The 23,308-nt window shown below is 40.1% G+C and overlaps 1 long non-coding RNA gene across 1 annotated transcript; it reads right to left on the bottom strand.

Annotated features, from left to right (window-relative positions):
• Positions 1-14,839: 14,839 nt before the first annotated feature.
• LOC138425194 (uncharacterized) lies at positions 14,840-18,038 on the bottom strand. Its single transcript, XR_011251116.1, has 2 exons — positions 17,863-18,038; positions 14,840-14,993 (listed from the first exon to the last, which is right to left on the bottom strand). It is a non-coding gene; the product is annotated as an uncharacterized lncRNA (long non-coding RNA).
• Positions 18,039-23,308: the final 5,270 nt, after the last annotated feature.

Raw genomic sequence — 23,308 nt, 5'->3', positions numbered from 1 at the left:
TCTCCAACACCACAGTTCAAAAGCATCAATTCTTCGGCGCTCAGCCTTCTTCACAGTCCAACTCTCACAATCCATACATGACCACTGGAAAAACCATAGCCTTGACTAGATGGACTTTAGTCGGCAAAGTAATGTCTCTGCTTTTGAATATGCTATCTAGGTTGGTCATAACTTTTCTTCCAAGAAGTAAGCATCTTTTAATTTCATGGCTGCAGTCACCATCTGCAGTGATTTTGGAGCCCCGAAAAATAAAGTCTGACCCTGTTTCCACTGTTTCCCCATCTATTGCCCATGAAGTGATGGGACCGGATGCCATGATCTTCGTTTTCTGAATGTTGAGCTTTAAGCCAACTTTTTCACTCTCCTCTTTCACTTTCATCAAGAGGTCTTTTAGTTCCTCTTCACTTTCTGCCATAAGGGTGGTGTCATCTGCATATCTGAGGTTATTGATATTTCTCCCGGCAATCTTGATTCCAGCTTGTGTTTCTTCCAGTCCAGCATTTCTCATGATGTACTCTGCATATAAGTTAAATAAGCAGGGTGACAATATACAGACTTGACATACTCCTTTTCCTATTTGGAACCAGTCTGTTGTTCCATGTCCAGTTCTAACTGTTGCTTCCTGACCTGCATGCAGATTTCTCAAGAGGCAGGTCAGGTGGTCTGGTATTCCCATCTCTTGAAGAATCTTCCACAGTTTATTGTGATCCACACAGTCAAAGGCTTTGGCATAGTCAATAAAGCAGAAATAGATGTTTTTCTGGAACTCTCTTGCTTTTTCCATGATCCAGCAGATGTTGGCAATTTGATCTCTGGTTCCTCTGTCTTTTCTAAAACCAGCTTGAACATCAGGGAGTTCACGGTTCACTTATTGCTGAAGCCTGGCTTGGAGAATTTTGAGCATGACTTTACTAGCATGTGAGATGAGTGCAATTGTGCAGGAGTTTGAGCATTCTTTGGCATTGCCTTTCTTTGGAATTGGAATGAAAACTGACCTTTTCCAGTCCTGTGGCCACTGCTGAGTTTTCCAAATTTGCTGGCATATTGAGTGCAGCACTTTCACAGCGTCATCTTTCAGGATTTGAGACAGCTCCACTGGAATTCCATCACCTCCACTAGCTTTGTTCATAGTGATGCTTTCTAAGGCCCACTTGACTTCACTTTCCAAGATGTCTGGCTCTAGATGAGTGATCACATCATCATGATTATCTGGGTCATGAAGATCTTTTTTGTACAGTTCTTCTGTGTATTCTTGCCACCTCTTCTTAATATCTTCTGCTTCTGTTAGGTCCATACCATTTCTGTCCTTTATCGAGCCCATCTTTGCATGAAATGTTCCCTTGGTATCTCTAATTTTCTTGAGGAGATCTCTAGTCTTTCCAGTTAGTACAGCCATTTCAGGAAAAACTCATTAGGATTAGGATGACACATTACCCAAGGTGTCGTCTCATCTGGTCAGATAATATGTGGCGTGTGTGTTAGAGAAGACTTCTTCTGTACCTTCCCCTCCCTACTCCCTGTTAAGCAGAAGATAAGCTCGTTGTGGATATCCACCAATACTTTGGAATGGAACTGAGTTTTCCATTAAAAGCATCCTGATAACTTTTGACTGAGTTACGTATGATTTAAGAAGCACTTTTATTCTCTCTTTCCCAGATCAAACACTGTGCCTGGTCAATAGAAATCAAGAATCCCAACTAACAAGAGCTTACTGTAACACTGGAGGTTACTCGATCCTCTGTGATGACCTAAAGGGGAAGAAAATCTAAAAAAGAGGGGACACACATGTACGTGTAGCTGATTCATTTTGCTGTACAATAGAAACTAACACAACATTGTTAAGCAACTGTGTGTGTTAGCTGTTCAGTCGTGTCTTACTCTTTGCCACCCCATGGACTGTAGCGTGCCAGGCTCCTCTGTCCATAGAATTCTCCAGGCAAGAATACTGGGGTGGGTTTCCATTTCCTTCTCCAGGGGATATTCCTGACTGAAGCATTGAACCCTGGTCTCCTGCAGTGTAGGCAGATTCTTTACCATCTGAGGGACCAGGGGAACCCTATACTCCAATAAAAATTAGTTAAAAAAATATAAAGTTGGTAGCAATTTACTAAATAATTAATTGCATTAGAGATCAGAATATTGTTCAAAAAAAAAAAGGAAATTAAGAATCCTGTCTCACTGGTCCTTAAGGCAGCCTTTGGGAAAACTGAAAATGATTGTGCTCAGCATCTGCACGTTTTATGCGAAGAAAAGCACGTATCACAAGAGCACTGTAAACACTGTCTGAGAATGAAACTGGGATTGTGATGTCCAGAGCTTCCTCTGGGTGGGTGACATGCCACCAAGACAAATGACATTCTAGCCACTCGCTTGGCCAAAGTCTAAGATTATTATATTAACCAGTTTCCGTCGTGTTCTTTTTCCTTACGGGTTTTAATGACCAGGCAAGATTTCACTGTTTAATATTTAAACGAATGTTTTTATGCTGAGACAATAAGGCACTGTTGAGACTGGAAAGAACTGTTTAATATTCTCCAGTATGGCTGATTGCCATTCCGCTGGAGTCAATGGCATGAGCTGACTTCTAGAAATGTTCAGAAATTAAAGCTCTTTCTTTGGTGACACGTGTGAATGGAATCTCCTTGAGCTGCCGACAGGGCATCCCAGGTGTGTGTGGTCGGCCCCACGGGGCGGGCGCCGCTATTGTTCTGGCTCTCCCAGCAGAACAGTATTTGGTTAACATAGCTCATGTTGGCTAAACAGACTGGCTTGCTTCCATGTGCTGCTGCTTCTCTGCACTGACCCCGATCAGTTTACTGGCAGTGGCCTTTAACGCACTCTTCTTAATAATCCGTCGTCAAAAGCAGCTGAGTGGGGGCTTCCTTTTTGAGGTTCAGTACCTCTCACTGACAAGATGAGCTTTAGTCAACCATTGAGGTGAGCTTATTTAGGGTGAAAACAGGTTTCACATAGTGCAGGCCGTCTCTCAAAATTCACTCTAACTGATTTAAGTTGGAGTTAAAATTTTCCCCCCCTCAAAGTTGGGTGTGAAAATTATGGATCTGTCATGAAGCAAGGAAACTAACTTTACAAGATAGTCAGGATCTTTTATGTGCCTGAAGAAAAAGGTGATGGACAACTTCTCAAAAGATCTTTGAATACACCTCTAAGGAGATAGTGTCTCTTTGTGAAAATCATCATTATCCAGTGGATTTTTAGACACAAAGCTAAAGGATAATGAAGCTGTAAATTGTACTGGGACCCACCGCATTTTAACTTATGTCTTCCCTAGAGGAAACGGAGACCAAGATGGAAGCCAGCAATTGGAAAAACCACGTGAAATTGAACAACTACAGCAACAAGTAAAGGACCAACTAGAATGTAAGAAAAATAGTTGGTTTTTATGGTTTAAATGCACCTTCTTTAATAAGAATCTAAAAAAATTTCAAGTGTAAAAAATAAAATCTTTTGAGTATTACTGGGTGTATATTGTAAAGCTTTCATAACATACTGTACAAAAAATAAGATGATTCCTCCAAACAAAAATCCATAGGATATGCATTAAAGAACACACTTTCTCACCCAGCTCTTTCTGGCTCATGATGTTAGTGATGGCTGCCTGGGTCCAGGAAACTGTGTAAAGTCACCTAGCCACAAGTGTATTAGATCAGAAGGATTACTGGGGGGCATTTTTTTAAAGTATAAATTCTTACATTTGCTCACCTACCCCTCACTTCAGATTGACTCATTCGATATGGATTAGAGTCCAGGAATACAAATTGCTAATAAGATGATTCTTTATATCAAGAAAGTGTGAAATATTTCTCTGGGATATGGAATCCCAGTATCATGACCTCACCATTTATGGCTTAATATATTTACAGAGAATGGACAAAAACGGGAAAAGAGTTCAGACATGAAAAGTATATACAATGAATATATATGATGGGCAAAAAAATCAAGAAAACTAAGTATGACAATATAATATCAGCAGTGAGTAGTGACTGGAAACTTAGGATATGAGAATATGAGGGAAAAGACAAAAAGACAAAGGCAGAGAAAGAGGGAGACACCGGAAGCTTTGCTTTCTCCCATCTACTCTGAATTAGGCTTGCATTTGGGTCCAAGATTGAGGTCTCCGGTTCTCACTGCAAGGTCCCCAGCTCAATAGCCCCTGTCTCTTTGGTGTATGTAGCATTAGACACCTGGAAATTAGTGATGCTTAAAGTTTCTTTATTTATTTATTTCATTTTTAAAGGAAATCACTGAAAAAATATGTAAAAAGGAGTGTTGATGGAATTGCTACCGTTTTTCGTACACCTAGCTATGTTCCAGACGCTGTCCTCAAGGTACATCATTTCTTTGTTGGTCTCCACGCCAACTCTCTGAGAGAGGGTTAATTACAATTTAATTGATAAGGAAACAGAAATTCAGAGAAATGTCTTATCTAAGGTCACGTTATCTTCAAGCGATAGTTGGGATCTGAACACTGATATGCCTCTCTCACTGATACCCTAGTGAGATGGTAAACTGTGGATTATGAGGCAAGAAACTTGTATTTTTTTCCTAGCGGTAGTCAGTCGGTTGTGGCTGACTCTTTGCGACACCATGGACTATAGTTGGCCAAGCTCTTCCGTCCATGGGATTCTCCAGGCAAGAATACTGGAGCGGATAGCCGTTCCCTTCTCCAGGGGATCTTCCAGACCCAGGGAATGAACCTGGGTCTCTCACACTGCAGGCAGATTCTTTACCATCTGAGCCACAGGGAATCCCTTTATTTCCTAGGTTACCTGAAACCTTATTGGATTAAATCATTGTTTAGTTTCTTTGTGCCTTGGTTCCCATACCTTCAAGTCTGAAAGTTTCCTATTAGCTGGTTTTGAACAACCTTTAAAGAAGTACCAGCTGAAGTAAATGTAGGACTTCTATTTGAGTTCTAAGTCTGGTGCGAAATTGAGAGGAATTCATCAGAAGTCTCTCCATTGCTATCAAAATGGGCAGCAGGTATTCACAGGTTAGGGAGCCCATTCAAGTCATCCAAAGCACCATCTGCCCAACTGGGAACCACAGATAATTTACTGTTGTCTTTTGACCCTGTCTGATACTTGTCAGCTTGCTAAACTTTGACCAAAGGGACAGAATGGAGCCACTGTCTAAAACAAAGCATTCTGTTTCAATTGACAAAAGGCAAAATGATTTTCCAGACAGTTTTGCCTAGAAGTAACCACTCTTTAATGAGTTGCTGTTTTTATTAAATATTATGTAGAGCTGATTCATCCTTTTGGATTTTAAGAGACACAAACATAACGCAATGTTCTTTTTCTATGCAGAAACTGTTAGCAGGCTCCATAACAAGTCCCAAGTGAATCTCTGCAAACCAGTGATATTTGCACAGATTTAAAGAAGTTTGCACAAAACCTTTGAAAGAATTAAAAATAAGCGTTTTTAAACCATCACGCCCATCCTAAGGACTGTGCTCCCTGGTGTCAAGGCGTATCCTTTGCAAGAAGAACCTAGGGGACATGGAAAGGAACATGAAATTAATGTTAAGAAAACAGATGTCCGGAGCCTTAGGGACTAGCAATGCAATTCCTAAACAAGAGAGCTATAAAGTGCAAATGAGTCCAGGAAGGAAATGTGATAATGTGAAGGAGTGATATCTGTTGGGTAGGTCCTACGTCTGTAGGGGTTTCATATTTTCAGCAACAACTCAGGGATGGCACCAAGAACATATTTGAGTTCATTAAGTTAATAGATGACCCCAGGCTGACCCAGAGAAAATTAAAATTCAGAATGACTTTATTCAATGTGGGAGAAGAATTTAGTGAAGAATTTACGGGCGTGTTCCAGGCAATGCACACAAACAGAAAATCACAGGATCGGAGAAAATCAGTTGGAGTTTACAATGAACTCCATGCTGTCTCTAGATTAACAATGCACAGCTGTCGTTCTTTTTCCAAAGAACCATGTACAATGCTTAACTAGAGAGGAAGGGTATGGTGGGTTCCTTTTTCTTCAGGCAGTAAAGCAAACAGCAGAAGGAGAACATAGAAGGGAATCACAGAATGGGAATCAACAAAAGAGGAGGAGATTTGAAATAGGGAGCCTTTCCCAACACCAAAAATAAGTGGTTAAGGATGTAATTACCATCCTCATTATCACCTTCCTGCAGTCTTTAAAAAACCAGAGATGTTCTCCTCCAACTAGGATAAAATTGGACGGCATTAGGACTACCAACATAAAGGGCGTCTAGGTTCAGAAGATTCTCTCCAGTCTCTTTAGCCTGATGTTACTGTGGACATCAGGAAGGAAAAGTGCTGTCCCTGTTTGAAATTTCCTGGACCCCCTGCTCTTGTCCTGGGTCGGGACAGCTCTCAAGGTCACACAGAGTGGGGGTGTGTTGGCTTTCCCTCTTTCTTTGTCAATGGACTCTGAAGTCGGAGCACACCCCCGTTTCTTCCCACTCTATCCCCCCAAATGGAGCTGAACGTGTTCATTTTTCTCCTGCTCCAAAGTAACTCTGACTTTGCTAGTTTTAATCTTCTCAAATTTAGTTGTTTCACATACTAAATGGGAATTAAGAAAAGGAGGGTAGAAAGAAACAGCAGTGCTAAGAAGGCTGGGGACTAGAGCCTTGGTTTGTGTTCCGTTTGTGTATTATCTAAATGGCACTCAATCGCAATTAAACACTGTCTTGCCTGTAGAAATATAGTACTACCATCAGTTTCTCAGTCTCCCCCTTGCAATTAGTTTGGCACCCTAAAACTAGAAGCTCTGGACCCTCTAGATCTTTTGCATTATCAGAGAAAGAGTCTGTGATTAAATAATCAAAGACAAAGAATCTTGAGCTATAAAAGACAGAGAAAGGTCATCTAATCTAACAACTTCATTTTAGAAACGAGCAAACCAAGGACCAGACAGTTAAATGACTAGACCAAAATCACCCTCCCCTAGTCTAGATCAGTTCCCTTGCGGCTCAGCTGGTAAAGAATCCGCCTGCAATGCGGGAGACCTGGGTTCGATCCCTGGGTTGGGAAGATCCCCTGGAGAAGGGAAAGGCTACCCACTCCAGTACTCTGGCCTGGAGAATTCCATGGACTATATAGTTCATGGGGTTGCAAATGGTTGGACACCACAGAGCGACTTTCACTTCACTTCTCTTAGTAGATCAGAGCAAGGTTTACAGTCAAGATTGTGGGCTCCATTCAGGCAGGATATTTGTCTGTTCCTTTCTACCATTATCTCCAGATTTAACACAGTGCCAAGCATACAGTAGGCACATGGTACTTACTGAATGATAGATCTATGGATTCCTGATACAATTTCTCATGTTCTTCCCACTCAAACACATATTTTAGCTCTCAAAAAAAAAAAATCTGAGGACCAATGTAGCTCACTGCACCCCACCTCAAGCCCTGAAATGACCTAATATTTCATCTTGGAATGTTCCGTTGTGTTTTCAAAAATTTCTAGTATGCAGTGATGTGGTTTGACTTAATTCTGTTTTCACACACAAAAAAAGTATGGCTGAATGAGCCCTTCACAGATGCTCTATTGTGATAACCAGATTCAGCCTTTTGTTAATGAAAAAGCATTATCTTCCTAAATTTTTGGTGTTTTGATTCTTAGGTTTCGAGTGCTCAGTCATGTCCAACTTTTTGCAACTCTATGGACTGGGAAGGCCAGGATCTCTGTCCATGGAATTTTTTAGGCAAGAATACTGGCGTGGGCTGCCCTTTCTTCCTCCAGGGAATTTTCCCAACTTAGAGATCGAACACCAGTCTCCTGCATCCCCTACACTGGCAGGCAGATTCTTTACCACTAGTACCACCTGGGAAGCTCTCCCTTTACTATTTATAAAAAGTATTGTCATTCCCCAGACTGAGGTAACTCTTTTACCTTACCATTTAGTAAAAGGAAGCTTGGAGTACCATAAGCCATAGGCAGATAAACCTCACTATATGTAAACTCTGATATCAGAAAATCTGTTTTCAAAATAAATACATTGCAGGAGAGGCCAATTCTTTGCAGTAATGACAGATTCACCATAAGATTCCTTTAGATTTTGGTCTAGCATGTAAATGTGGTTTAGATTCCATGCAACTTTTCAGGAACATGTCTATTGTGCAAGAGTCAACGTTTCTGGGACAACCATGGGATAGGCGTAGCAGCCAACTGCTGTAGGATGTTTTAGGAGTTACTAAAAGCAGTGAGTTAGGAGCCAGAGTTCCCAAAGTCTTCTAAAGCATGTGCTCTGTTTGAGCCTCTGAAGGTTAGGGAAAACCTAAGAACTTTCATACTGAAAACTTGCTCCACATCTAGTTAAATCCTAAGATGGAAGATGAACTGGAAACAAGAAAGAACATTTTAATCTCTGCTGGAATGTCGAATGTCCTAGTCCTGCCTCAGCTTGGCTGACACATGACTAATACTGAGGCTGGGCCACCAGGGAAGTCCCTCACTGGTGTTTTTCTGTTCATTCATTGGTAAGCTCTGGGTTACTTCCATTCTGAGCTATTGCGAATAGTGATACTATAACATGGGTATACATCTATCTCCTCAAGACCTTGCTTTCAGTTCTTCTGGATGTACAACCAGAAGGAAGAGTATTGGATCATATGGCAGCTTTATTTTTCATTTTTAAAGAACTCCTATGTTGTTTTTAATAATGGTTGCACCACTTTACATTTTAGATTCCCATAAAGGTGTCAGTGCATGAAGGTCAAACTTAATTCTTAAATACTCTAAAATTGATAATATTATATATGCAGGAACCAAGACATATGCTGAAGACTCAGAGATAATACAAAACATGCCCATGGATCTTCTTGACACAGTCGAATGCCTGATATCATTCTATATATTACATCAAAAGTCCCAAGAAAAGCAAACAAGCAAGAGTGATTTTTTGTCTTCGCAATGTTTGATGATCTCCGTTAGAGTCTCTGTGATAATTTTAGCCAAAAGATTTCTCTACCCCTTGAAAGGATAAATCTTCTTGGGTTCTTCAATTCTCCTTTTGCTTTTGCATGGCACCACTACCTTGCCTTGTACTGCAAAAAGGTAGAAGTTGGTATACCAGCTCTTTGGTTGTTATTCATGTCAGGTTATATTCATCCTCCACTATCCATAAATTAACCAAAATCTTGAACTTGGAAACAGAATGATGCCCCACCGACCCAGCATTGGGGAAAAACGTCCTGAATGACTAACACAGTAACCCAGCTAGACGTCTGCGTCTGTTAACCCAAAAAACTGATCTCTGGGCCAGACACGTGGGGCCAGAGGAAGGACTAACTCTTGGCTGTATTATTGGATTTTTCCACCAAAGAATTATTGCAGGAAGACAGGTCATAAAGTCAAAGCATATATTACTGAGCAGGGAATACCATCAGAGGCAAAAACAAATACCAGCAGGAAAAAAGGAAAGCCTGGCCCACTGTCCCTCACACGTCTCACCTCAAAGATGTTGGTGGTTGGAAGCTGTTTCAATAGCGATAGCTCAAACTGATGACAACGCTCTCTAGAACTGTCCTTGTGACCCGGTTGTTTCATGTTTCATGAAACATCCAACGAAAAAAAGGAAGGTCATTTCCATGGGGAAGGATGTGACTGAATGTCGTCCGGCAAAGCTAATACTTTCCTGAGCTACAATGTGCCTCAGATCAGCTTACAAAGCTTTTGTGCTCTAATTTTCAAGGAGCTTTCTACTAACAACAAAACAACCATTTCTGGTACTGGAGTGCATGTACCAACATTTAAGAAAAAGATGACTTTTATACATAAGTGAGGTAGCCAATAGTCAGCGAACAAGTACTGGGACCTGGCGTATCAAGGCATATTCATTCCCACATGAAAGGAGACATGGAGGAAATGTGTCTGTTCTGAACTTGGCATTGGACAAAAGGGAAAAAAATCTCCCTGAAGAATTCATAACCACATTCTGGCACATATATCTTTGCTACCCAATTTTGTGCTTCCAGCTTTGTCCAAAGAATGCTATGTAAGATAAATAAAAACATCTGCAATTATACTCACCATAGTAAAACTGACAAACACTGAAGACTAAGTAATAATCTGAAATTTTGTCTAAGAGAAAACACAATATTGACAAACAATTTGATTAATTGATATCTCATTGGCAATGATAGAAGCTTAAACAGCTTGAATGGTATCGAAGTACTATGTAAAAACAATTATTGATCTAAAACTGTATACCCAGAAAAACTATCTAGTAATGATATTTTTAGGCGAGACTAAACCGAGAGCATTTTCCATTAATAATATTTAATAAAATATTGAGAAAGTTCTAGGCAAGAGTAAGCAATCATATATGGAAGAGAGAAAGGATGAGTAAAGAAATTGATAAATTATATGAGCAATTTACACAAGAAGTGATCTTGCATGAAATAACAATAATAATTTCTAACTTTGTTAAAATACACAAGAAAGAACAAAAATGTAATGAGGGTAAATGGTATATAAGCAAGGAGGGGTAGTTTGGGATTACAGAGGACAAGGTTCTATAATGTTAGGTAACAGGGCAAAGGCAGTGGGTAACTGTACATATCTGCCAGGGTTCTTCAGAAACAGACCCAATAAGATATTTATTATGGGAATTTGCTTACACAATTATGAAAGATGAGAAGTTTCCAAACTGCTATCTGCAAACTGGAGAACCAGAAGAGTTGGTGACATCATTCAGTCCAAGTCCAAAGTCCTGGAAGCCAAAGGAGCTGATGGTGTAAGTCTCAGTTTGAGTCTTAAGGCTTGAAAACTAAGGCATGTTCGTGTCCAAGGGCAAAAGAAGATGGAGGTATCTGCTCCAACAGAGAGAGCAAATTCACCCTTTCTGTGCATTGTTGATACATTTGGGCCATCAGTGAATCAAATGATGCCCACCCACTTACAAAGGATAAGATAGTAAATATTTTAGACTCTATGGCTCATATGTCATCTCTGCCATGTACTATTCTTTGTTGGTTTTTTGTTTTAATTTTTAGCCACATTTTTTATATGCAAATAAAGAAAAAAACATTTTTAGCTCATGGATTATACAAAACAGGCCATGAATTTGGTCTACAGGCTGTAGTATGCCAGGTTCTATTCTAGGCTGAACTTTCTACAGTGATTCACAGAAACTCATTAGAGGAATTACTGAAGAAGCAGGTATCCAAGGAGGGAGGAAGATGTGGGATCTAGGAAACAGGGATTCCAATGTATAAGAGAAATGAAAGATATTCCCATCACAGAGGAAGAATATTCCAAGAACAAGGTTTTGCAGCAGACCTGGAGGACAATCTGTCCAGAATGAAGCAAGAAAGTTTCAAAAGAACTGACTCCCAGAAAAAGATGGAACTGAGAGGCTCAACTGACATATCTGAGTACATGAAAAGGGGTTTTACTCTTTTATTGGGTGTGTTTGGGGATGAATTTGTATTACCTGCGTAGATAACCAAAAAGTAAAACAATAATGAACTCCAGGAAAAATGATCAGATATACAAAAAACAAAAGTACAATCATAATACTCTACATAGTTCAGTTACTGATAAGTAGGAAGAGGGCAGGAATTAATACGCTGTGGAAGAAAAGCTATGACAAACCTAGACAGCATATTAAAAGGGTGGTTGTTGTTCAGTTGCTCAGTTGTGTCCAACTCTTTGGGACCCCATGGACTGCAGCACACCAGGCCTACCTGTCCATCACCATCTTTGAGCTTGCTCAAACTCATGTCCGTTGAGTTGGTGATGCCACCCAACCATCTTGTCCTCTATCATCCCCTTCTCCTCCTGCCTTCAATTTTTCTCAGCATCAGGTTGCTTTCTAATGAGTCGGCTCTTCGCACTGGGTGGCCAAAGTATTGGAGCTTCAGCCTCAGCATCAGTCCTTCCAATGAATATTCAGGACTGATTTCCTTCTCCAACACCACAGTTGGAGTCTTCTCCAACACCACAGTTCAAAAGCATCAGTTCTTCAGCTCTCAGCCTTCTTTATGGTCCAACATCCATACATGACTACCGGAAAACCCATAGCTTTGATTGTGCAGAACTTTGTTGGCAAAGTAAAATAAAAAGGTAGGGAAGCATGTAAAAATGTTATATCTTTATTTCCAGAGAAAAAAATTGTCAATAACTAATGGACAACCTTAAAAGTCAAGAAATCATTGTTTGATTACATCGTTTAAAGCAAGGTACTTAATATTAGAAGCAGCTAAGAATGTTCTGCAATTGAATTTTCCTAACCCCCAGTCCCATATCATCTTCCTTCCAGTAATGGTAAAATGGATCTGGCTTTTGACAAGCTGATATTTAAGAAGGCAGCTGTGCAGCTGGTGGGCAATCTATCCTGATTGTGTGTGCCCATAGGCTCAGTCATGTCTGACTCTTTGCCACCTCATGGACTCTAGCCCACCAGCACCCTCTGTCCATGGAATTTTCCAGGCAAGAGTACATGAAAATAAACCCAGGAAATAAAATAGGAATCACAATAAAGTGCTATATATCTATAGGATATAGCTTCACTGTGGTCAGGGAGTGATCAGTTCAGTTCAGTTCTGTCGCTCAGTCATGTCCAACCCTTTGCGATCCCATGGACTGCAGCATGCCAGGCTTCCCTGTCCATCAGCAACTCCCAGAGATTACTCAAACTCATGTCCATAGAGTCAGTGATACCATCCAACCATCTCCTCTTCTGTCATCCCTTCTCCTCCTGCCTTCAATCTTTCCCAGCGTCAGGGTCTTTTCCAAGAAGTCAGTTCTTCTCATCAGGTGACCAAAGTATTGGAGTTTCAGCTTCAGCATCAGTCCTTCCAGTGAATATCCCTTTGGGATGGACTGGTTGGATCTCCTTGCAGTCCAAGGGACTCTCAAGGGTCTTCTCCAACACCACAGTTCAAAAGCATCAATTCTTCAGCTCTCAGATTTCTTTATAGTCCAACTCTCACATCCATACATGACCACAGGAAAAACCATAGCTTTGAGTAGACAGACCTTTGTTGGCTAAGTAATGTCTCTGCTTTTTAATATGCTCTCTAGATTGGTCATAGCTTTTCTTCCAAGAAGCAAGCCTCTTTTAATTTCATGGCTGCAGTCACCATCTGCAGTGATTTTGGAGCCCCCAAATATAAAATCTCTCACTCTTTCCATTTTTTATCCATCTATTTGCCATGAAGTGATGAGACTGGATACCATGATCTTAGTTTTCTGAATGTTGAGTTTTAAGCCACCTTTTTCACTCTCCTCTTTCACTTTCATCAAGAGGCTTTTTAGTTCTTCACTTTCTGCCATTCAGGTGGTGTCATTTGCGTATCTAAGGTTATTGATATTTCTCCCGGCAATCTTGATTCCAGCTTGTGCTTCATCCAATCCAGCACTTCTCATGGTGTACTCTGCGTATAAATTAAATAAGCAGGGTGAGAATATACAGCCTTGACGTACTTCTTTCCTGACTTGGAGCCAGCCTGTTGTTCCATGTCCAGTTCTAACTGTTGTTTCTTGACTTGTATACAGATTTCTCAGGAGGGAATGATATTTGCTACTAAAATCACAATAGATAATATTTTATTGAAAGTAGATGCCTGAAATATACATCAGTGAACAGTATTCTTTTGTATATCAGTTCCTCTTAGTTTTTCACTTTTGTCTAGACCCATCATGTCCTGAATATGCCTCAATACCCTGCATATCTAATTCTAATATATCTAGGAATTTTAGCCCAATTAGCAACTCTCCATCCCAAATTTTTACACATTTTACCAAAGGCTAGCAGCTTGTGTAGCGTGAAGAGCTATCAAATTGAGCTGCTGGTTGAAAACTACAATCTTTCAACTCTCACTAGCCCAAAATTTCTTTAATATGTATTCTTTCTGGCTCATTTCATAAGGGATTTAGAGTGCAAGTTTGCGTTGAAAGCATAGGGCACATCCCTGTGAAGTCTATAACACAGTGGACAAAGCCACTGAGAATCATTAAATGACGTTTATTCCCTGAGTTCTCAGCTGGAGAGAAAGAACAAAACAACCTGTTCATCGCCCTCTATAGAAATTCGGATCTAATCTAGGTCTGAATATTAATCATGTTTTTACAGGAAGAGCAATGCCAGGAAGCTTTTCTAGCTGGAAAAAAAAATGAGAATGAAAATAAAGCAATGTCCTTCACAAATCTGAGAGTTCTGAAAATGATTCATCAAGCAATCATGTCAGGAATGCCTGGCTCTTACCAGATGTCTGGTTGGGTGTCAGGTCAGATTCTTGAGATCCAGGTTGCAGGATGGAGCCTATCCTTTAGTAGTCCAGACCTGAACTTAAACGTTTTGAGATCAAAGTCAATGGAGGTGGAGGTTGGTGTGTTCCAGAGATGCACATGTACTGCTGTGCTCTCAGCTGTTACTCGACTTGTGGAAGGAGAAGATGTGTTTCAACACTCTCTTTAGCATCCTAGAACAGTAGAAGCTGACTGTCATACTGGGTATCACATGTGCCTAGGAAGACATATATGTGTGGGTGATAATTCAATTCATGCCCATATATGCCTTTACATACTACCTTGTCTCCTGGTCTACTATCTTTTGATTTCAACTAATCATATGCTATCCTATGAGTCTTTATATTTAAAGTACAACACATTTTAATTTTTATATTATTTTACCTTTCTCATTTCTTCTCTCATCTACTGAAGCCAGCTGTAACCTTATGCAAGCCGGGACCATGCCTTTTACTCGGTAATTTCCACAGCATCTAGACTGAACTGGAATTCAAAATCATTCTGAATGAACAAAAGCCCATGTGATGTTCTTCTTATAAAGGGCTATTACGAACTTAAGAAAAATCAAGACGCAGCATTTTCCACAAGTTCATCCGGTTTTTATTGGAATCAAATGACAAAACATTTATTGGATGAGAAATGCAGTTGTTGGTCTATCTTTGGGGCTTCCTGGATGTACATTTCCTCCTGGGGCACAAACACTGATGATGCCTTCTTCTGGTTTTCTCTTCCTATTGGATGTCAAAAGCAAAACTACTTCAAAACTCTAAAATAGAAAGCCATCAATCAAAACATTGTTTTTGGGAGTCCACTCTGTCCATGGACTATTTTTCAGAAGCGGGTAGGTGTTATAAAATCAAAACCAGAACATCAATAACAGCAAATCTAGAAATCCCAGGGGTGTGTTAATGACTTTTTAAAAGGGGGTATCCATTCTACGTAACACTGAGCGGAGTTCCCTGTGCCATACAGTAGATCCTTGTCAGTGATCCGTGTTAAATACAGCAGTGTGAACACGTATGCATGCATGCTTGCTCCCTTCAGTCGTGTCCGACTCTCTGAGACCCCATGGACCATGGCCTGCCAGGCTCCTCTGTCCATGGGATTCTCCAGGCAAGAATACTGGAGTGGGTTGCCATTTCCTTCTCCAGATCTTTGTATGGCTAAGTCCCTCTGCTGTCCATCTGAAATTATCACAACATTGTTAACTGGCTATGCTTGAATATAAATAAAAAGTTTAAAAAGGGTATCTTATCAATTTAACTATTCTAGACACAAGAATCATGACCCCAATTAATCAGGTAGATACTACTGAGTTTAACAATACCTTAGAGCAGTGTTTCCCAAACGCACCAGTTTCTGGCAAGAAGTCAGTAAGTGTTCAATGAAAACAATAGTTCAATGAAAACAATAGTTCAATGAAAACAATTATTACATTTGGGAAATGGTGTCTACTGTATCACTCACTTGAATAACTCCCAATGCCAATGCATGTAACTATAGTAATGATTCTGAGAAGTCTTTCTGTTAAGAAATCTGCTTGGCTTTAACTAGAAGTTTTCCAAATGGATTTGCCTGAAGACCACCACCCTCTTTTATTTTTAATGATTTATTAACATTTCAAACAATACTAATGTTCCAAGGAACACAATATAGAAAAATTCCCTAAAGAGTTTTTTTTTAACTCAGTTATTTTTGAGAACACTGAAAGGATTCACTGAGACAAGTCATACTTGCTTTGTGTCATGAGAACTGCATGCAGCTGACTCTACATAGGTGTGTCGTGTTACAGCTGTGCCATTTTGTGTTCAGTCCTGTCCACCTCTTTGTGGCTCCATGGGCTGCAGGCTGCCAGGCTCCTGTCAGTGGAATTTCCCAGGCAAGAATATTGGAGTGGGTTACCATTTCCTCCTCCAGGGGATCTTCCCAACCCAGGGATCGAACCTGCATTTCTTGCATCTTCTGAATTGGCAGGCAGATTCTTTACCACTAGCATCACCTTGCATCATGGCTAACCTCTCCTTTCTAAGAAGGGCCTTATAACCAGTGGGGCATGGAAAGAGTTTCTAATCTATCCTATCTTTATCTTTTCTTCTCTATTCTATTCTCTAGGCTTGTCTATCCTTTTTGGGGTGGAGTATATGTTTCTTGTTTCTCATCCCATGTTAGTAAATGTAGAAAAGTTCTTAACCATTGGTAACTACATAGATAACTTGTTGCTGAATTTCTTAGTCCTCACGACTTTGTATTTTCTCTGAAACATCCGTATTCTGCGATGTGTTAGGGAAAGCGAGAAATGGAAAGATATTCTCCTTGCTCTCTTAATAATATATTTTCCTTTATCCTCCTGAATATTCTATAATGATTAATGGCACATGTCTGCAATATTTTGCCTCAACTAGCTTCATTGCCTCACCCCATAAGCAAATACAATCTCATCTATACTAATCAGAAGGAGTCTCTTCGCTCTGTTTGATAGCATTGGTCTTCATTTTATTCTCAACCAAAGTCTTAAGAAAGGTTACGTCCTTACGTATGTAAGCTCATTCTGCTTGCACCCCAATTTGCTCTTCAAACAGCTGAGATCTAAAATGACATTGTTCTCCAACCCACGCCACTAACTCTGTCCTCAGAACACCAATAGCTATGTCTCCGTTATTGTCTCAGTCTTTCCACTGTAGTTGACCTATTGTCGGGGCTTTCCTGAACTTTCCACTCTCCCAGTTTTAGTTACACTACACCTGCTTGATGATTCTCATTCTTGGACACTCTGTGAGAGTCTGCATGCCCAACCAACCCTAACCTTGTTAATTTCCTGGGGTCTGTTCTTGCTCACTCCTCCCAATCTGTTTTTTTTTTTTTTTAGAAAAATCACTCCATTCTCTAATACTTAGCCTCCACTTATTAACTGACCATTTGCAGTTGCCTGTCTCCACCAGGAGCATTTCGCCTGTATCTCAGGCTCACATGATACAATGTCTTCCCAACACCTTTATCTGGATGCTCCACACAACCTTACACTCGGCACATTCACAAAGTACTTTTGTAAATTAGTATTTATTGGAGCATAGTTGCCTCACAATGTTGTGTTCGTTTCTGCTTACAATGAAATGAATCGGTTTCTTGCACCTACACCCGCTCCCTTTTGGACTACCTTCCCATTCAAGGCTCCACAGGGTATCAAGTAGACTTTCCTGTGCTATACCATATGTTTTCATAGTTACCTATTTTATCCAAAGGATCAGTCAATGAATATGTGTCAATCCCTGTCTCCCTATTCCTCCTATCCCCCTTTCCCTCCTTCCTCTACCTCACAAAGATTTAATCTTGCAAACATTATCTTTAGTCAGCTGGTGGCAACATTACAATCTCTGTCATTCCCCAAAGAAATCTGCGCTCCACCACCATGCACTCAGCCTCTTCTTTCCCTCACTTACAACAGCTGAGAGCGACTTGACCCTTTCATCTCCATTACATTTCTCCACGGACTAGTCTCCAAATACCTGGCCTCACTCATTCCAGTTTATTGGCCACACAGCTTCTAAACTAATTTATCTAAAACACAAATCAGGTCAAGTCATTTCTTTGCGTCACGCTTACCAGCCAAAATCCAAAGGGAGGCTATAGTCTCAGAACCAGTTCTCTTTCAGGTGGTTTGTGAAGTCCTCACTTTTGCAAAGATATATCTCTGTGAGGCTGGAATGTCTTCATACACTTCAAAAAATCAACATAATCCAGCAGATGGAATGCAGAAATATCTATGAGAACCCAGCTGTCTTCTCTTAAGCCAGAGAAAAGACCTGCAAAAATGTCAAGCAATGCCACATTCTTAGCGAATTTGGTTCTTGTTTTGAAACATACAGCTGTTTTTCATAAAAATAGGTTATCTGTGTTGACATATAATACATTTATTGTTTTTCTTAAGTGAATGGGTGAATATTTTAGATGCCTGAACTGTAATTTCTAATAGAAGATACAGATTTCTATATTGAAGTACCCTGTATAATCTAAAGTTCTTTGGGACCCACAATCAGTTTTAACAATGTAAAGTGGTCCTGAGACTAGAAACTTTGTAAACTTTCCATCTAAAGGTTATAATGCTATCATCTCCTTACCACACAGATGTTCACGCACCTATTTAATGTATTTATTCATTCATGATTTATTTAAAAAATAATAGTGTTACATTTGATCTACATCTGACCCAATCAACTCTGGAGCCACCTCCTTGAGGAAGGATTCCTCAAATTCTAGTCAGTATTAGGTTATTTCTTTTCTGAGCTCCAAATGGTGCTGAACTAACTTGTTATGTTTATCTCTTCAAAAGGCTTGTCAACTCCTGAAGAAGATACTGTATTTTATTCACTTTTGTAACCTCCGTCCCTATCTCAGTGCTTCAAGATAATTGATAATTGTTCACAAATCAAAGGTAAGTGTATGACTGATTTTTAAGAAGCTTTCATTCTATGTGTCTGGTTTTCTTCCCATTGCCCCCAAAGTTGAATCAGTCTTACCTTCTCCTAAGTGATGATCACAGATCATCCATTTCATATACTTATTCACCCAATCATCCATTAAAACAAATACCGAGAGCTCACTGTGTCTCAGGCATTGGACTAGATACAGTTTTCAAAGATGAAAGAAACAGACATGCTCTCTTCCCATTTGGAGAAACTTTTCTTTAAAGAAAACTCTGTTGTACTGAAAAAGACTGAAAAGATATGCAGATAAATGTGTACTTGTAAATATTCATGTGTGTTACTCCGGGAAAAGAACAGAGGTCAGAGGTGTTTAGGCGGGGACAATCTTCTTTTGATAGGTTGGATAATCAGGGAAGGAGTCCCTCCAAGTATGGTATTTAAGCTGAAACTGAAAAAATGAAAAGAAAAAGTGAAGTGTGTAGACCTTGAGTTAGTAAAAACATGCTAAATCGCTTCAGTCTTGTCTGACTCTTGAGACCCCATGGACTGTAGCCCAACAGACTCCTCTGTCCATGGGACTCTCCAGGCAAGAATATTGGAGTGGGTTGCCATTTCCTTCTCCAGAGGATCTTCCCGACTCAGAGATCGAACTCACATCTCCTATGTCTCCTGCATTGGCAGGTGAGTTCTTTACCACTAGCACCACCTGGGAAGCCTTTGAGTTAGTGAGGACCTTGCCATATTTGAGGAGCGGAAAGATGATGATTTGTGGGGCTGGAGTAGCATGAGCAAGGGCCAGATGGTCTGACTTGAAGAGGGGGCAGATGCCAAATCATGCAGGACCTGATAAGTAAAGTCATCAAAACTTATCATCCAAACAGGGACACTTTGCAATGAAAGTGAATGGTCTTTACAAAAACATAGTCAACTGATATGAACAGAATTGTGTTTGGCAAACCAAGACAGATGGTCACCCTATATATAAGTCATTTTAAGGTGATAAGGGTTACCTAGGTGTCTCAGTGGGTAAAGAATCTGCCTGCAATGGGGAGACACAGGGAACACAGTTTCAATCTCTGGGTTAGGAAGATCCCCTGGAAGAGGGCATGGCAACTCATTCTATTATTCTTGTCTGGAGAATCCCATGGACAGAGGAGCATAGCTGGCTATAGTCCAGAGGGTCACAAAGAGTCAGACATGGCTGAAGGGAATGAGCACGGAAGGTGGTAATGCTTTATGTCAAGTAAAATAGGAAGTTATTCAAGGATTTTTGAGATCTCTTTGGTTGCTACATGGAAAACAGAAATGAAAGAGTCAAATGAAAAATCAGAATAATTTTTAGGAAGCTCTTGCAGCATTCTGGATAAGTAAGAATTCAATAATTTGGAGATATTACATGTGAAATTCCTATGAGACATCCAAGTGGAGATAAATGAAAGTTGGCCTTTGCATATGCAAGGTCAAACTCAGAAAAAAAATGGCCAAAAATATTTAAATGGGGGGCATCAGCACATAGATGGCACAGAAGTAAAATAAGATTCAAATTATTCCCTCTTGCCTCTTCTACAAAAAAATTCTTCCCTGCCCTAATTCTATATTGGTTATATAAAAGGGGTTAGAAATTGGCTTCCATCTTTAAATTTTGAAAGTTTTGCTATCTTCTATTCTAGGATAACTTCAAAGACTGATTATATTGCATCTTTTGGAAAACTGAATTTTCAGCATTTCTGGATAGAACTTGTACCATAGAGTTGTGATATTCCTCAGGTCTGAGAGTAGATCACTTCTGAAAATTGAATCATTTTCTAAGTAAATGAGTGAGATCAGTTAATATTTATTTTAATCCCATGTTGAAACTATTTATAAAGTTAAGGAATCTGATTGGTGAAACATCAAGCTCTGATGTTTTCTTTTGTTTTTTTAACATTTGGATTTCATATACCAAGTTTTCTTGAATAGGTGAATCCTGAGTTATGTTTTTAAAACTGATGTAGTTCTTTTCTCTAAGTCACCATGACTTCATTAATTATGGGTGGGTCTCTTTCCACTTTTAGACTTAAAGCTAAAACTGAAATGCTTAGGTCATTAATCCTTGTACTTTCAAATTCGTGTAAGAACTCATGCTTGTGGAATTCTCTAACAGAATTGGTGATTTCAAAAAGTTTGAAGAATACTCTACCAAATCTCCTGAAATCTTATTATTCTTCTGACTAGTACATGTAACACACAAATGAAAATAAATAACCATGATTTGCTAATAGAATTTAGTCCTGATCTATTTTTACTATTAAATGGGGATAGAAGGCATGTGTGATTGAAAAAACATGCCTGATTACATATTTTTACACACTAGTTTCAAGAAGTTACTAGACCTGGAACTCTTAAAATAATAATATATTACTCAATTTTTCATCTATCTCAAAGATTTTAATAAGAAGAAAAATGTAATGATTTTGGTTAAGTAAGTAGATTATGTGTATTATGTATGTGTGTGTATATATATGCTTGTATGTGTATAGGTAGATGTGGATACAATATATATGTACGTAGTATATCCATGTACACTACATGTGCATATGTATACACACGTGTATATGTATATGTGTTCATATGTATACTACATGAATGTGTAGATATAAGTCTGGATTGTTATCAACATTATGCTGATAAATCATTATCAACATCATGTTGTTGGTGTTGGTTTCAGGCTCCCACTATTTAGATGACTAACCTTGACTGAGATCTTTACCCTTTTTAAAATTATTAAATTCTGTTTTTAAAAATAACTATCACTCATTACTTTCTGTTATAAATACTGTATTTTCCTTTAAACAAATGAACTTTAATTATTCATTTAGCTGTGCTGGGTCTTCTTCGTGATGCTCCTCTAATTGTTACATTACGACATGTGGGATCTTAGTTCCCCAACCAGGGATCGAACCTGCATCCCCTGGATTGCAAGGCGGATTCTTAACCACTGGACCTCCAGGGAAGCCCTTAAAATTATTAAGTTCTTTTTAAAACCAAGCTTGTGTGTGCTGCTCTCCTTTCCCATGGAAATGGCCATCCCAGTCCTCAGTTCAGTTCAGTTGTTCAGTTGTGTCTGACTCTTTGCAACCCCATGAACCGCAGCATGCCAGGCCTCCCTGTCCATCACCAACTCCCGGAGTTTACCCAAACTCATGTCCATCAAGTTGGTGATGCCATCCAACCATCTCATCCTCTGTCGTACCCTTCTTCTCCTGCTCCCAATCACTCCCAGCATCAGGGTCTTTTCCAATGAGTCAACTCTTTGCATGAGGTGGCCAAAGTATTGGAGTTTCAGCTTCAGCATCAGTCCTTCCAGTGAACACCCAGGACTGATCTTCTTTAGAATGGACTGATTGGATCTCCTTGCAGTCCAAGGGACTCTCAAGAGTCTTCTCCAATACCACAGTTCCAAAGCATCAATTCTTCTGGGCTCAGCTTTCTTCACAGTCCAACTCTCACATCCATACATGACCACTGGAAAAGCCATAGCCTTGACCTTTGTTGGCCCAGTCCTCAGGAGACATAAAAGTATTTCTTTCATCCTTATGAGCACTTGTTCAAGATACAACTTTTCAGAATAAGCACTTTCACGGGCAAGTCATGGGGAGAATTACTCTGGGTGATACACCCCCTGCCCTCCAATGCATACCCCCAGATCAAGACATACATTATATCACTGTTTGCAGAAGCTCTGCTTTGGCGGCAGAAGTACCGTGATACCTGGATGAGTGAATCTTAGGAGACTGGCCAGACAGAGAAGGAGAAATGTCACATGACATCCCTTATATGTGGAATCTAAAAAGAAAGGATGCAAATGAACTTACTTATAAAACAGAAAGAAACGCACGGACTTAGAAAACAAACTGATGGTTGCCGGGGGAAAGGGACAGTCAGAGAGTTTGGGAAGGTCATGTACACCCTGCTGTATGTAAAACAGATAACCAACAAGGACCTATCACATAGCACATGGAACTTTGCTCAGTGTTATGTGCCAGCCTGGTTGGGGCCGGGCTTTGGAGGAGAATGGATTCATGTATACGTGTGGCTGAGTCCTTTCACTGTTCACCTGAAACTACCACACCATTGTTGATCAGCTATGCAGCTGTTTAGTTGCTAAGCCATGTCTGACTCTGTGACCCCATGGACTGTAGCCCACCAGGTTCCTCTGTCCATGGGATTCTCCAGGCAGGAATACTGGAGTGGGTTGCCATTTCCTTATCCACCCCAATTCAAAATAAAAAGTTTAAAGCTTGGAAAAAAAAAAAAGTCTTAGAAGGCTGGCATGAGAATGGGTTTCATTCCTAAGACAAAATGTCCAGCTATTTTTTTTAATCTCCTCTGCTCACACCCCTCTCTTCCTCCTTTCTCTGCTGCCTCTTTCCCTTCTCTTCATCTAATGCCCATTCCCTCCCAGAGTCTCCCCTTCCAGGGGGCTGTCCACCGCAGGGCATGAGACCTGAGACCCACTGAAACTCTTCACAGTTGGGGGCCCGGCCTCCCTGAAGCTGTGGCTCTGGGTGGCGCAGGACTCTGGCAACAGGGGCTGCCCCGAGGCTCTGATTGATGAGCCAGAACACTCAGATTCAACCTGACAG

This window comes from Ovis canadensis, chromosome 20, assembly GCF_042477335.2.
Source record: "Ovis canadensis isolate MfBH-ARS-UI-01 breed Bighorn chromosome 20, ARS-UI_OviCan_v2, whole genome shotgun sequence".
NCBI classification, from domain to species: Eukaryota; Metazoa; Chordata; class Mammalia; order Artiodactyla; family Bovidae; genus Ovis; species Ovis canadensis.
Note: the sequence above shows the minus strand (reverse complement) of the source record. Positions and strands in the feature narration are given on the sequence as shown.